The sequence below is a fragment of the Protopterus annectens genome, chromosome 2.part2, assembly GCF_019279795.1.
Source record: "Protopterus annectens isolate FY-2018-M chromosome 2.part2, PAN1.0, whole genome shotgun sequence".
Taxonomy (NCBI): Eukaryota; Metazoa; Chordata; order Ceratodontiformes; family Protopteridae; genus Protopterus; species Protopterus annectens.
In genome coordinates this window covers 612393390-612408728 of record NC_056730.1, presented here as the reverse complement: position 1 = coordinate 612408728, position 15339 = coordinate 612393390, and positions in this window count along the sequence as shown.

The window sequence follows — 15339 nt, the reverse complement described above, 5'->3', positions numbered from 1 at the left end:
TTCAGAAAATGTATATTAAAACAAATCCTGTCACTCTAGCAACTCTCCAAGTTTATGAGAAAAATATTCAAAATATGTCCCTATTTGTACCCCATGTTGTCAAGCATTGTCCAGAGTGTGTGCATTAAGAGATTGAGAGGTATGTGCATAATATTAACTCAGAATCTGGGAATACGTGTAGAAACAGTCAGGTAGTGTTAACAAACATTTCCTCCACAGGTCTACCAGGTAAGAGATGTACAAACATGCCACTGCCAAAACCAAGGCCATAGGGTATTGTAATAATACATGTAGTGTAATGATTAGAGCAATGATCATTAAAGTTGTGAGTACTACAAGGATATATAAGTTGTTAATTGACATCTCTCTCCCCCTTACCATATCTGCAACAATAATCTAAATACACAAATCAATGGGTATGTTTACACCAAAGCTACTGTTGGGACATATGTCCTATTGTTCAATAAATATTGAAATGTGTTTCTATTAATGTTCCATGTTGAAATACTATCATTGGTGGCCTGTTGCTAGCAATGTAACCTGCATGCTGTTGTAATGGCCACTGTGGTTCCATAAATGCATGTGTTCTCTTAGCTATGCAACTGTTCCAAATCTGGTGTTTTGGGTTAATGGGAGTATCTATGCATGCTGTTATAACTAATCCTTGATTGTGTTAACTATTACTAACCCACATATGTTTTAAAACTGCAAAGCCATAGCACATTTGGGAAGACCAGTCCCAGAAGACCCACCATTCCCACCTCATCTGGCCATGGCACTGGGCCCCAGCACGTCTGGAACCCACCATGGGACCTTCTTGTCTGCTGATCCTGCACCACCTTTGGATGAAACTGCCTCAGACGATGGGGCTCATCCCCCCTGAGAGCAAGCACAAACAGGATCCTGTCACCCAAAGTCAGATCCAAGGATTGGTGCATAGCAAGTTCTGAAGTGAGTTTGGAGATCTGCTGCACCAGCTTGAGGGCCACGTGGCACATTTAGAGGGTCAGCCTGATGATCATGCTCAGCCCCCAGCACAGCCACCTTCAGGGCCGTGAAGGTGGATTGGTGACTACCCATGGGGGTTCATGGGCTTCCGATTTCCAAACACACCTCCCGATCCAAGGTGTTTACCCCCTACATGTGCCATATATCACCCTTGTATGTTGTCTTGTCTGTCTTCCTACCCAACCTACCTCCCCAAGTATACCTACTATCCTTGCACAACATCCCACTCTCATCTTAAAAAAAAAAGGGCAATCTGTTCCCCAAAAAAAATTTTGCCCCATACATAGCTGTCCATCTCTCACGTGTCCACTGGACACACGTACTCTGGTCTAATTGGCTTCACAACATATTATTGTTGTCCTCAACCCACTCTCAGAGGTTTGAATGTCTAAATCTACCTCCAAATTCAGTATATATGCACAGCTGTTGCTAAAGAAGAAATGGACAGCTATGGGCCTTGCCTACACCCATCCTGCACATCCCTAGCTACTTTCCCTATTGTCTTTCTCTCTACATGCCCCCTTTTTCACCACTTTCCTGTTACCCCCTTTTTTTCTTTTCTTTTAAAGAAATTAGAATGGGAGTAAGCAGGAGTAAGTATTTTTAAGCAGTAGTAAGCTGGTTTAAGACTGTTTGCATGGCAGCAAGCAATGCCTACACAGATTAAGCACTGTCAGGCTAACTGTTTCTAAGCTTATTTAACCAGAAGTTAGCAATGCTTACCGCTGCACAAACCCATGCAAACCCACTTACAACTGCTTAAAAGTGCCTTAATCACTCTGTATCCAACAGCCCTTGTTCTGCCCAGCAACAAAATAATCAGCCCTTGCTAGTGTCAAACCCAGGACCATGCATACCATAGTTATAGTGATTTACCACTAACCCATTTGAGCTGTACCTAAGTGTGATGTTAACTCAAACATATGCAGCACAGTCATTCAACAGCAGGGAAAATGTATTTATACATGTAGATGTATGTACGTATATATATGTAGACATACATGTCTATATATATATATATTCTGGAGCATTTCTCCCCGGGCCTCCACTGAAAACAGGATCTGTGGAACCTAGTTAGACTTTCCCGGTCAACTAATGTTAAATAAAATATATATATATATATATATATATATATATATATATATATATGTGTGTGTGTGTGTGTGTGTGTGTGTGTGTGTGTGTGTGTGTGTGTATTGCATTTGCACATTGGATCCACACTCTGAACTCTCACTGTAAAACATCTGAGCAAAAGGACTGTTAATGGGGGTGAAGGGGCCCAAAATAGTGATCTCTTGCAATCATTACCATTATCCCTTCCTCCACACCTGAATTAATCTGCCTTGCGACACAATACCCAACACTTGCAAGTCTTGAACCCAGGACTCTGCACAACATAGCCACAACAAATTAACAGTAAGCCATCTCAGCTGTAAAATGTCAGGATGATTTCTGTAACATATCATGCAGAACAGTCAGACTTCCATAGGAAATGTACAATGTGGAAACACTAAACATTTCAATGATATATATACACACACACATATATATACATATACATGTATGTATATATATATATATATATATATATATATATATATATATATATATATATATACACACACACACACACACACACACACATACATATACATATAAATATATAAATATATATATATATATATATATATATATATATATATATATATATGAGTATATATAGAGGGTGCACAGCATATCAAACAGCCATTATTCCTACAGTTGCCACCTTTTCAAATGGCCAGTGTCTGATTCTTTCCTACAAATGAGAATTATTGCATGAAACATATACTCACTCACAATGCAAAGGACAGGGCACCACACACAAGGTTGCATACATAGAAATGTTTATTTGTGTACTATTCCAGTTGTTTATGCCATTTCTTATAGCAGTTAGGTGTTTGAAATACATAACTGATTAATGCAACTTTCAAACAAAACATATGCTACAGTAATCTTCAAAACATAACATACTTTGCTGTCTAGGCTAAAGCTTTCAAGTAGTACAACAGTAAAAAACACATTTGCCTTAAAGATAAGAATCAATCAGCACTTAATTAAAGATGTAGTTCAGCAGCCTCCAATTACACTCTATACTCAACCCGAGTGGGAAAAGTATTAGTTGTCACAATGTAAATGTATCTGTTACATAACAACGCTTAACTTAAAATGTCACTATCACACTGACAAACAGAACTGTGTGTAAGACAGTAAGCTCTAGCCAGCCACTGTTCCGATGGTGAAACATATTTAAAATGTACAGCCATATACCTTAATGTTTCTTATTAGTGATATCCCTCACATGTTGTAACAGCCTAGATTAAAAACATTTAATAACCCTCCCCCATAAAATGTCTTACAAGGGCATATAACAGTGCTCTCCATACACTGACCTCCCGACTGTACAAGGTCACACACACATTTTGTCCAGCTGTTGCTCTCATATATATGGACCCTACTCCACAATTTGTGTGGGAGTCTACAACATCACTGGAATGATAGCAGGAATGCCAGCACTAAACAATGATAGACCATTACCTAACAACCTCTTACTGCATGACATCTGGCCAAAGCCTGGTATATAGGTGGAGGACAGAGGCTAAAACACAGAGCCATATTTGAAATATTGCTGTTATACACTGTGAAAGTTGCTAGTGTTACATGATTGGTTGCAACGCACCCTTACTCAGGAATATGAAGTCAGAAACACAAATGGATTTTGCCATGTACTGATACCAATCAATGGATAGAAGGGCATTGATATATCAGGGACAAGACCTGTGTGGTAAACAAACAAAACATAACAGCCAATTCTCTGGCCATCATGTGGATAGGCCTGCAGTTGAGAGCTATGCAGACAGACTGCATTCCATGCAAAATTAGCATGTACACACAAACCCTGTAAATCTAGCAGTATTCAATGCATATAACAGCAATACTAACACATTGTCCCTAGGTCTGGAACCTTATACAAACATGTAGTTGGCCTGTGTCTGCAAGCCCTGTTGTAAGAGGTATTGCTACCTGCTGTCTGTAACACTGCTGTCACACACAGGAAGGATGTCTTCCATACAGGAAAAGTAAAGAGACAATGCCCACATGATGTAGTCATTTATAGTAGTGGGTTGCTATGACATTGGGTATTGGAAATACTACACAGCTAGCTGCATGCAATTAAGTGGGGAACACCAATTGGTGCAGAGGCCATCACCTGATCAAGAGCATCACCTACAAAAGACATGCTGCAACCTATTCAAACCAGCTCAATCCCTGTAGTGGACAGAGAGAGAGAGAGAGAGAGAGAAAGCAAAAACAAAAATAATACTAAAAAACAAAAATGCTTCTAAAAAAACGAACAAACTAGGAAGACATCCAACTGGTACACAGAAGAGAACACAATAATAAAACAGGTATGTGAAACATGTCAGCATGTAATTGAATGTTGTAATTGGTCTGTAATAATGGGATAGATGATGTTGAAAGATGTATATGTAACATCAAGACTTGCTGTAATTTATTTATTTATTTGCAGTTTTTGGGAACAGATTGCCCTTTTTTTGTTAACGTGAGAGTGGGATGTTGAGAAGGATAGTAGGTATATTTGTAGAGGTAGGTTGTGTCGGAAGACAGACAAGACAGCATACAGGGGCGGTATATGACACTTGTGGGGGGAAACACCTTGAACAGTGAGGGGTGTTTGGAAAATGGAAGTCCATGAGCCTACAAATGGAAACAGTGGGACTGGGATCCCAACCCATGGGCAGTCTCCACTGCACCTTCAAGGCTCTGAAGGTGGCTGTGCTGAGGGCTAAGCAGGAAGGGCAGGCTGACCCTCTAATTGTGCCACGTGGCCCTCAAGCTGACATAGATCTCCCAATTCTCTGCCGAGCTCCCTATGCACCAGACCTCAGACCTGACTTCAGGTGACAGGATCCTGTCTTTGCCCCCTCCCAGGGGGGAAGGAGCCCCATTCCCTGAGGTGGTTCCACCTGAAGGTAGTCCAGGACCAGCAGATGAGGCGGTCCCAGGGTAGGTCTCAGACATGCTGTGGCCCGGTTCCATGGCCAGATGAGGTGGGAGAGGTGGGTCTGCTGGGAATGGCCTTCTCAAACATGCTATTGTGTTGCAGTTTTAGAACATATGTGAGTTAGTAATAGTCAACACAATATTTTTCAAGACCTGTACCCAAACAAACTTTTTTGAAAGATAACAGGTTAAAAGTATGCATTCCATACACAAGTGATGTCGGTAAATATACTGGCATTATTAACAAACATTGGGAGGTCTTAATGACTGAACCTAGCATATCTAATATTGTAGGTCTGAAACCTCAATTTACATTTAGGAACAAAAAGAATTTACAGAGAAGACTCTGTGGAGTTAAAGAATTTATGGGAGAAAAATTGTTGCCCGGCACTAAACCCTGTGGCAAACGTGGGCAATGTAGTTATATAGATACATCTCTGTCATTCAGACATCCAGACACAGATAAGCTTTTTGATATTAGAGCGCATGCTACATGTGCGAGTTCACATGTTGTTTATCTTGCCCATTGTATCACCTGTCAACATTTTTATGTTGGCAAAACTGATCGTACTTTAAGAGTGAGAATAAGGGAACATGTTTACCATATTAAAAAGGGATCCAAAGTTAATGCATTGGCTAAGCATGTTAATAACATGGGTGAATCTCATAAATTTTTGTTTAAAGTACTATCCAAGTCCTTTGAGAGTGATAGAGGTGGGGATGTCAGACTTAGGACTGAAGAAACAGAAGCTAGATGGATAGTGATGTTGAGATCTAATATAGGACATGGTCTCAATGAATGTATACCTTTGAAACCCATATTACATACCAGAGGCTTGAGAAGATGACTTTTTGTATGTATTTTATATAGTAAAATATTCCTTTGATTCCTTATATATATTGTGTAGTACATTTATATATATATTTTTTTATTCATATGAAAGCATTTTATTAAGAATGTACTCATTTATATATGTATTTTACAAGATAGTTTTGCACCTTTAACCTAATTGGAATGTGAACATGTGATTCGTTCTATATATATATATATATATATATAGGTGTGTCCTCCAGTTGATTAATATACACCTGAAGAAGCTATGTGAAAGCGCTTGTGTTTTTGAATAAAGGCCTATTTTTATCAATTTATTCTTCGTTTGGATCTTGGAGTCTTATATTTCGTTTGGATTTTGGAGCCATGTCCCAGTATTTTTCTTCTTTTTAACAATCCAGGATTAGTTATAACAGCATGCATAGATATTCCCATTAACCCAAAACACCAGATTTGGAACAGTTGCATAGCAAACAGAACACATGCATATATGGAACCACAGTGGCCATTACAATGGCATGCAAGTTACATTGATAGCAACAGGCCACCAATGATAGTATTTCAACATGGAACATTACTAGAAACACATTTCAATATTTGTTGAACAATAGGATATATGTCCCAACAGTAGATTTGGTGTAAACATACCTATTGATTTGTGTATTCAGATTATTGTTGCAGATATGGTGGGGGGAGATGTCAATTAACAATTATTATATCCTTGCAGTATGAGGTCCTCTGACCTTTTTTCCTTTTCCAGGTACCATGTCCCCTGAGTGTCTCCCTGTGTATAATCCCCAGGAGAATGATATAATCATAAACTTCATTGTACAACATCACAGAACCCTCTTTGGATGCATGGCTCATCATCTGCAGGAGAGGACTACCGTGTGGAATGAGCTCATCCACAGGGTAAACGATGTTGGCCTGCATAACCTCAGTTATGAGCAGGTGTGACATCATTGCATTGATCTCATCTGCCATGCCTGTCAGAGTGCTGCTGCAGTTAGGAGGAACCAGCTAGCCACAGGTGGGGGGTCATGCCATCCAGCCCCCACTGTGATATGCTGAGGAGCTCCTCACCAGCCTTGGGGCACCTGCCCACCAGCCAAGCCAGGAACCTGGCAATAGCATTGTAGAGGTGGGTGCTACCCAAACAATGGATGAGAAGCATGCAGGTAAGGCCCTAGGGCACACTGGTAGACCACTGTTGCTTATCCATCTTCATCTGTAAAGTATCTTCATGCATATGTCAGATATAGTCTGTTGCTCTAGTATTGTGGGTTTGTACTATTGATGTTCTGGAATGCTGCTCCCACCCTGTACCAATGCCACAGCTGTGGCTACCGACATTACATTTCTCATACAACTATGTAGGTCCTTCTGGTATACAACTGGGGCAGCAGCCTGTAGCTTGTCAGTATGGAGTTGTTTTGTTCAGGTTTGCCAATACACTGGTCATGGTATTTGCCATGCACCCATTTAACACACCTACCCATAATGCATGCTGTACATGTTCACTTATTATTGCTGTTAACTGCACTGCATCACATTGGTCACCATGGTGGCATATCTGAAGGGTATGTAAGAGTTCTGCAGTATACCTAACAACCTGTCAGTTTAAGATGTGTGGACAGAGATGAACATAATGGTGGGACAAATGGCCTACAGTAGGTACATGTCTGAAACATTACCCTTATACAGTGGCTACAACAATATATACAACACTATTACAATGGCAACTGTTACAGATCTACCCAATGGCATATCACAATACCACATTCCACACCTTTTACTACCTATAATGTGATCCTACCATGAGTAATGAATGTGTAATATGGAATCCTATGTTAGGACAACAAATATGGGGAATACATACCATAACAAACACTGGAACCATATGTGTGCACACGCTCCAAATAACATATTGTGGAAGCAGCTGTTGAGATACTGGCAGCATTCACTCTTTTTGAGTACGTACCTTCCATCAAGTGCAGGGCCTCAATGTCACACCAAGTAATGGTCTGCTGTCCAAGAAGTATTTCCATGACATTTGCTCACTCACCTGCAACAGAGGCAGCCGTGGTTGCACACATCTTACAAACCATGGAATGGAGCCCATGTCTGAAAGGTAGCACTCAGAAGTGGGAGACGTAGCCTTACCTCACCATTGCATATACCATGGCAAACAGTGCAGACAATCATGTATGTGACTATGAAGTATGGGACAGCATTAAAGTAGAAAATAAACAGATGCCCATCTAAAACAGATGACAGCACATTGCAAACTGGTCAAAGAGGCTGCCTGGAAACATACAAAAACACATAGGGACTTGCAGAAATGGCTAGCAAGTTCTGCTGGTGCAGTACCTGTCACCTAGACTCTGCATAAGTTTGGCCTATGGGTTAGGGTAATCAGATGGAAGAGTTGTTCCACAGGAAACATCATCCAGGGCTCTCTACATGTAGCATATGCATAACATCAAGTCTCCCAAAGGCATGTGTTGCAATGTTTAATGGTGTACTGAGACCGAGGCTGAAACCTACAGACAGTATTAATAAAGATACATGTGGAGCACAAGCAACACCTCACTCTACCTCAGGCCCACCATCGCCATCTGTACCTTGCTGGTGCCAGTGTACACCTTTAGGTTTGCTGTTCATTAGCAGGAACTAGGCTGGTAGACATGGCATACTGAATATGGAACACTGCAAAATGATACTCAAGTGTGGCCCATAGTTGTCAAGCATCTACAATAAGGCTGAGGATGGGGAGGGGTGTCATCCTGAAACACAACAGTGAACTGAAGCATACATCCAAAGCTCACTAAGAATGGCTGTATCTGACCACAGTCAAGGTAATGAATTATGCCAGACATAACCCTGACTCCACATAAATAGTGAAGGTACTGTGTGACCTCCAAGGACTATGCACATGAGCTGACCTTGCAATCCGGCAGAGTTGGGGGACATTTGTAGGGTGGAGTGACCAAATAATGGCAAGTGAAGATGGGCCATGCTAGTATACCCCTTCCAGGAATAGGGACTGCTGTAGTTCATTTAACAGGTGCTGAACCAAACCATTGTGTTAAGGGTGTGCACACTTATGCAACCCACATATTGTATGCATCACAATCAGCATCTGCACAACTACCACATTTGTTTGATACTGCATTTGATTGCACAGGTCATATGTCACATATCAGGTGTGGGTAATGTTAACATATGCAGTATCATGGCCTCATTGCATATCATGGAAGAAGCTGGCATATCGATAAGGGTGTTACACTCTTCAAAGCCACAGTAAGTTTTGAAGGTTGTCAGTGTAATTGGATTTTATTGTACTACACTGCTGATGATGAGATCTGCAAATCAGAGTTCTGGCATTCACTACTGACATCTGTCCTCATGTTATCCCAGGTATGTGTCAGACAAACACATAGAGGCTCTGAGAAACATAGCAAACATAACTTCCACACATATACACATTCAGCAATGGTGTGTACACTTGTGATGTACGGTGCACAGTACATGCCAGGGTACAGAACAAGTGCACAGCAATACTGTGTGCATGGGTGCAGTGTATTCCAGGGGAAGGGGCATCACCTACTAACACAACTCATGCATCACAGAGATGCATAATGTTGGTAACAAGGATAGAGTATAACTGCAGTGCATGCTGTTGAGTACCATATATCATGCATGTCGACTGTTGGGTAATGAGAGGTCTGTGTAATATGTTTGTGCCACCTCACCTGTAAGTGTGTGTGTGTGTGTGTGTGTGTGTGTGTGTGTGTGTGTGTGTGTGTGTGTGTGTGTGTGTGTGTGTGTGTGTAGAGGTAAGCAATGATGTACAGGTCTTAAATTACTTTTTTTGTTTTTCCCTAACAGGTGGCGAGGTAGGTCAGGGTCCCTCCTGCAGGCAAACTGATGTTACTGTCCATACAGACTCTGGCAATGATGATAGGTATGATGAGGCACAGGTAGGGTTGTCAGGGGCTGAAGCTGTGCCATCAGTTGGCATCCCACTTTTATCCACCCCATACCCGCACACAGTCACAATGCCTATACATACCCCATCACAAGTGGCCATAGATGAGGGACAATTGGAGGGTGGTGGCATGGGACAGGACAGTGTAGTGACTATGGCAAGTGTGTCTGTATGCAGCAGCCATAGCCAGATGACTGGCAAGCTACCACACAGGCAGATGTACAGGGGTGCTCATAGGAGGGATGCTGGCCATCATGTCCCTGGCAGACGTGCCACAGCAGGCATCACCAGACACATGTCTTGGTCTGTCATGGAGGCACAGTTACATATGGAATGTTACACCAGAGTCTGAAGCTCCAGAGGGCTACTCATTCTGCTGTACTTGACAACATCAGTGATCTTGCAGGTGCCCACATTTATTTTGCAGAGGTCGTGGATAGATGGTTGGGTGAGATGGCGGGAATCCTCAACCTTGAAATGTCTGTGTTAGAGCATATGGTGGGAGTATGGCAACTGCCACGTGGATGAGGGTCAGCAACACCAACAGGTGGAGGTCTATGTGGACATGCAGCAAGTCACAGCCATTCCAGTAGTGGCAGTACCAGCACTAGCACTGCAGGGGGAATGCTGTCCACACCAAAACACAGCAGGCCATCTGTATGTGGTCTTGGCTGGTCCCAACAGTGACCTGGATCCAGCGGACATTTGTCATCATCAGGGGAGAGTACCATACCTGGGCTTGTACCTGGTAGTGCCTGTGGAACCCCTGACAGGCACAGTTCTGCTGTCCATGGCCAGACACAGTGAACTGTGTACACCCTGCCATGTACGGTGTGAAGCTGTCAACAAACTTCTATATAGGGCAGCCACATGGCAGAACTGTGTGCATACATACACACACATCACCAACACAATTAGGGCACCTCCATACCTACACACACAACATCTGGACAGCTCAATTGATAATGAAACCCCCTAACACACACACATGATGTTAACCAAATGGCTCAGCCTAGGTCTCTTGCAAACCCACAACACACCCTGTGCATATGATGATACCTATGTCACATCCCTGTCATCCATACCATCGATGCAGAGACATGCTAATATGGTTCTGATGCACAGGGTGAATGTACTAAAGTTTAGCAATGTAAAGCTATGTAACATGTTTCCAGCTGGAAAGTTTAATGCTTACATGTCAGGATGTGTAGCTGTCCAGCCATGATGCATTATAGCTGTTATTAACACTGACTGATTGTGGTCCCCATAATGTATTCATTTTGTATTGTAGGTGTCTATGTGTCAGCAGGATGTTGGTCTGCTGTTGTTTCCTACAAGGGGTATGGTACTTTGGTGGCACATTGACTGTGTCATATCCTGGGTACAGCTGAACACAAGTAACAGGTCTGTATAACAGTTACTGCATGTGCCACATGGCTGATAGGTCTGTGGGGTGTATACAGGTGAGTGCAAGGTGGCTGATGTCAGCAGCTCTTCTACAGTGGACAATGGTAAGTGTACTGAGTGGCACACACCAAATGTTTGTGAATAACACACACAGAGGATTTAGTGTTGATGCAATACACAGAGAATACTGTACACATGGGTGTACTTAATTTTGCAGTGAACTCATTTTAGCCTATGTAATTCCACCATGACAAAATAGGCAAAACATCACATCAGTAAATAATCAGTCTGCCAGTTTAATGTCATTGATGATACTGGCAGGGTATATGTCCTCTTCCCCAATGTAATGCAGTCCTGGAGTTGTTAAACATAGGTGTGCTGGTGTGGATGGCACAGCCCTCCCCTTTGGTGGGTGTGGGGTGGCGTAGAACCACACATAGTGTGATTAACAACTACTTAACCTGTTAACATAAACTGTACAGTATTACAGCAGACTAAATGGGGGGATACACACAACAATAACCCCAATGAGGGTGACTGTGCCCACATCATCTACACCCAACTATATATAACAACTCCAGTATCGCTGTACAGCTGTACAGTGGGGAAAGGGGCATTTACACATCTACTACTAGTTTGATGGAATGAATTTCCACAAGATGATTCCTTTGAAATTTTAGTGTTTGCCAGTCAGTTCTCAGACAAATGACCTCCTGGGACATGTATTTTCTGCAAACTGAAGTAGATCCCTTCACATATACACACTTACTTGGCAACACTGAGAGTAGAAACCCTACCTAGGTACTTATTGCTACTAATGTGTTTGGCCTTAATTGCACACACCACACAGCTTTTAGGATGAGGTGTGCCCTGAGTTTCTTGATAAGTGAAGAATATCACCAGGCCTTGTACAGTATGGTAATGGGGGATGTACTTGGTGTTAATGAACAATACATAGTATGACATGCTGTCATATACACATTGACAAACACATAACAGTCATAAACACATCTGAGAGACCTGGGTTTATCAGTGCTAACTACCTTGTCAGTGAGTCCATTCTGTTACAGAGAATTTGCACATAGCACATGCATCATTGGGTTGGATAGTGTAATCAGTTACCTGTATGGTTGATGGTGATAGTGGTCCTCATACAGTGGACCGTGGGACATGCACTGCGGGTACCATGGTGTAAAGACAGAATACCCAGCACCCACACCCCACATTGGATATTTTACTCACTGAAACCCAGGATAATGCTCTGACATACCCACAATCACACTTTGACCAGGACTGCAATACAACCCCTTGTCTATCTAATCAATACTACTACAGTGATACGCATTTATTATACATGAAACACTGATAGCGGGTGAGGCTTTGTCATGGCTCTCCTAATGTCAGCAACATCACTATCCCTTATAATGTATGGAAAGATGTATTGTATTTGGAGAATGTTGCCTCAGAATGCTGTATCCAACAACTATACACACTTGCACACATACACACACTTACCAGGACTCAGAGGGTAACCCATGCCTATCTGCCCATTTGTACAACAGTGTTATGCTGGTACTGCAAGCTCCAGGTAGCCCATAGGGTGAAGATTGAACAAGGTACATTTAATGTCCATTACAGCAGCAGTCATTTCTAACTATGACAATGGGGGGTGTAGTGGGTGAGAAGGCCCTCAAGGTATTATCAACTACAAGTTTACAAACACACAGATACTGTTATTCTCAGTAATGCACCCTGACACATTTGTCAGTACTGGGCTCCATAGTTGCAGGTCTTCCAAGGTGTGTACCAGGCTAATGTCCATCGAGAGATGAGAAGAGTAAGGGATGTGAGTACATTGGTATCATGCCACCTGATATTTGTCAACAGGCCATCAATCAACTGATGCCACTTGAGTGATCCCCAGGTGACAGTTAAATGCAACATCCAATAATCTGGTTTTCTCTTGCAGAGGGCCAGCGAGGTTCTCTAACTGACATGTATCATAGCCAGTGTCTGGATTGTAGACCTGTAACCAAGCATGTTCTGTTGACTGTGTAGTCTATTTGAGGTATCCATGGCATGTGGTGTATACAAGGTGGGGTTTCCTAGCTGTGGCATTCATAACACAGCTGGGCAGACATGTCAGTGTCAGATTGCCTGTAAGCAGCCAAGATACCTGGCATCTGCACATCTGTACAGAAGACAGACAGAAATCAGCTAGCCAAAAGGTTATGCATTACGATGAATGTTTTGACAGATAGACGTCTGACTGATAGATATGCCATTACTACATGACAGCAGCCTTCAATGACATCTCCTATACACAAAGTAGTCTACAGTTAATATCCACATAGATCAATATTCAGCAGCAAATACTTAATAGCACACAGCTCACACACCAAGAATACAATAGTCAGTACTCAGAGTCCAGCTTTGCATGCAGTGCAGGGATGTATGGTTCCAGTACTACAATCTGCAATCTACTCTTACTTGGGAAAGCACTAACAGTAGTAACATAATGATAAATTAAATGCAAGTGTGACTCATACCGCTCAACTGTCCCTGATTTTGAGTAAAATTTTAACTCTGTCCCTCTTAATCCCTCCTAAAACTAGTGACTTTTGAAGGAAAGGTGGTGAATTACACTTAATGAGTAATGACAATAATTAAGAGTTAGAAACTTCTTTTACTTCAGAAAATGCATACTAATTCATATCCTCTGATTCTGTCAATGTTTCAAGTTAATAGCACTAATATTTTAAAAGTGTCCCTGATTGTCCCTGATTTTTTTCTTGACTTGTCCCTGATTATGTTGAAATTTATCCCCAATTGGTTGAGAGGACTGGTGTGACTGCATATAACCTGGGATGCTTCCCATGTATGAAACACATACAAAGAGAAAAGATTGTTGTATTAGCCATATATACTCAGGTGTCCCATACAGTATACTCACACCCCTTGCTACTGTAATGACAGCACATAGAAGCATGTTATGTACATGGAATTAAATCCACTTATTAAAGATGTCATTACCTTGCTATTTTATCAGACTGGAATGTGATCACTGGTTACCAGGGCTGAGCATTGCTTAAATATAAATGCTAAGCAGATTTGTGCGCTGGTAAGTGAAACCTACACGATGTAAGCACATATTCGTTTAATCGTACATTAGCACTGCTTACCATTGCGCAAACCCACTTAAAGCTGCTCAAAACTGTTTTAACCACTCTGTATCCAACAGTCCTTGTTCTGCCTAGCAACAAAATAAACAGACATTGAACGCATGACTCTGTAGACTATAGTCCCAGCAGTTAACCACTATACCATCAGAGCAGTGAAGATGCTTGTCTTTTTTAAATATATCTTTCAGTACACATATTGAATAGTAGTAAACAACTGCTTTGACTTCTACAATTGTTTAGTACTTGTTAGTGAAAATAGTGTGGAATCAGTATGTTGTTATATCTAAATATACACATATCAGACAAATAAGGTGGGATACATCTGGGAAGGTATATACAACACTCATGTTTACACATAAAGATATGGATATATATATATATATATATATATATATATATATATATATATATATATATATATATATATATATGGTTACATGCTAAATAATCGGGTGATCAAAACATCAAGTATGGTGATATCAAGACCAAAACATTGGGTACACATAATAGCGTAAACCCAGAACATCGGCTTGCATAATGTCGACACCACAGTACTGTATTAGCTGACTAGAAGGAGATCGGACATCCATAACGGTTTTCATCCAAAACGTATATTTCAGTGGTGTTACACCATTAATATACACATCACAACTATCTTCCATCATGGCGGAGGTTGCAAACTTTGTTCCCGGAGTAATTGGCAACTTATACCCGGTCATGAAATCACAAAAGGGCAAGGAAGTACTTTTGGTAGATGGCTATGTCTACAACCTGGAACATAGAGCAGGTATCAATCATTACTGGTGCTGTAAAATGAAGTTAACTAGTAAATGTAAAGGATATGCAGTTACAGA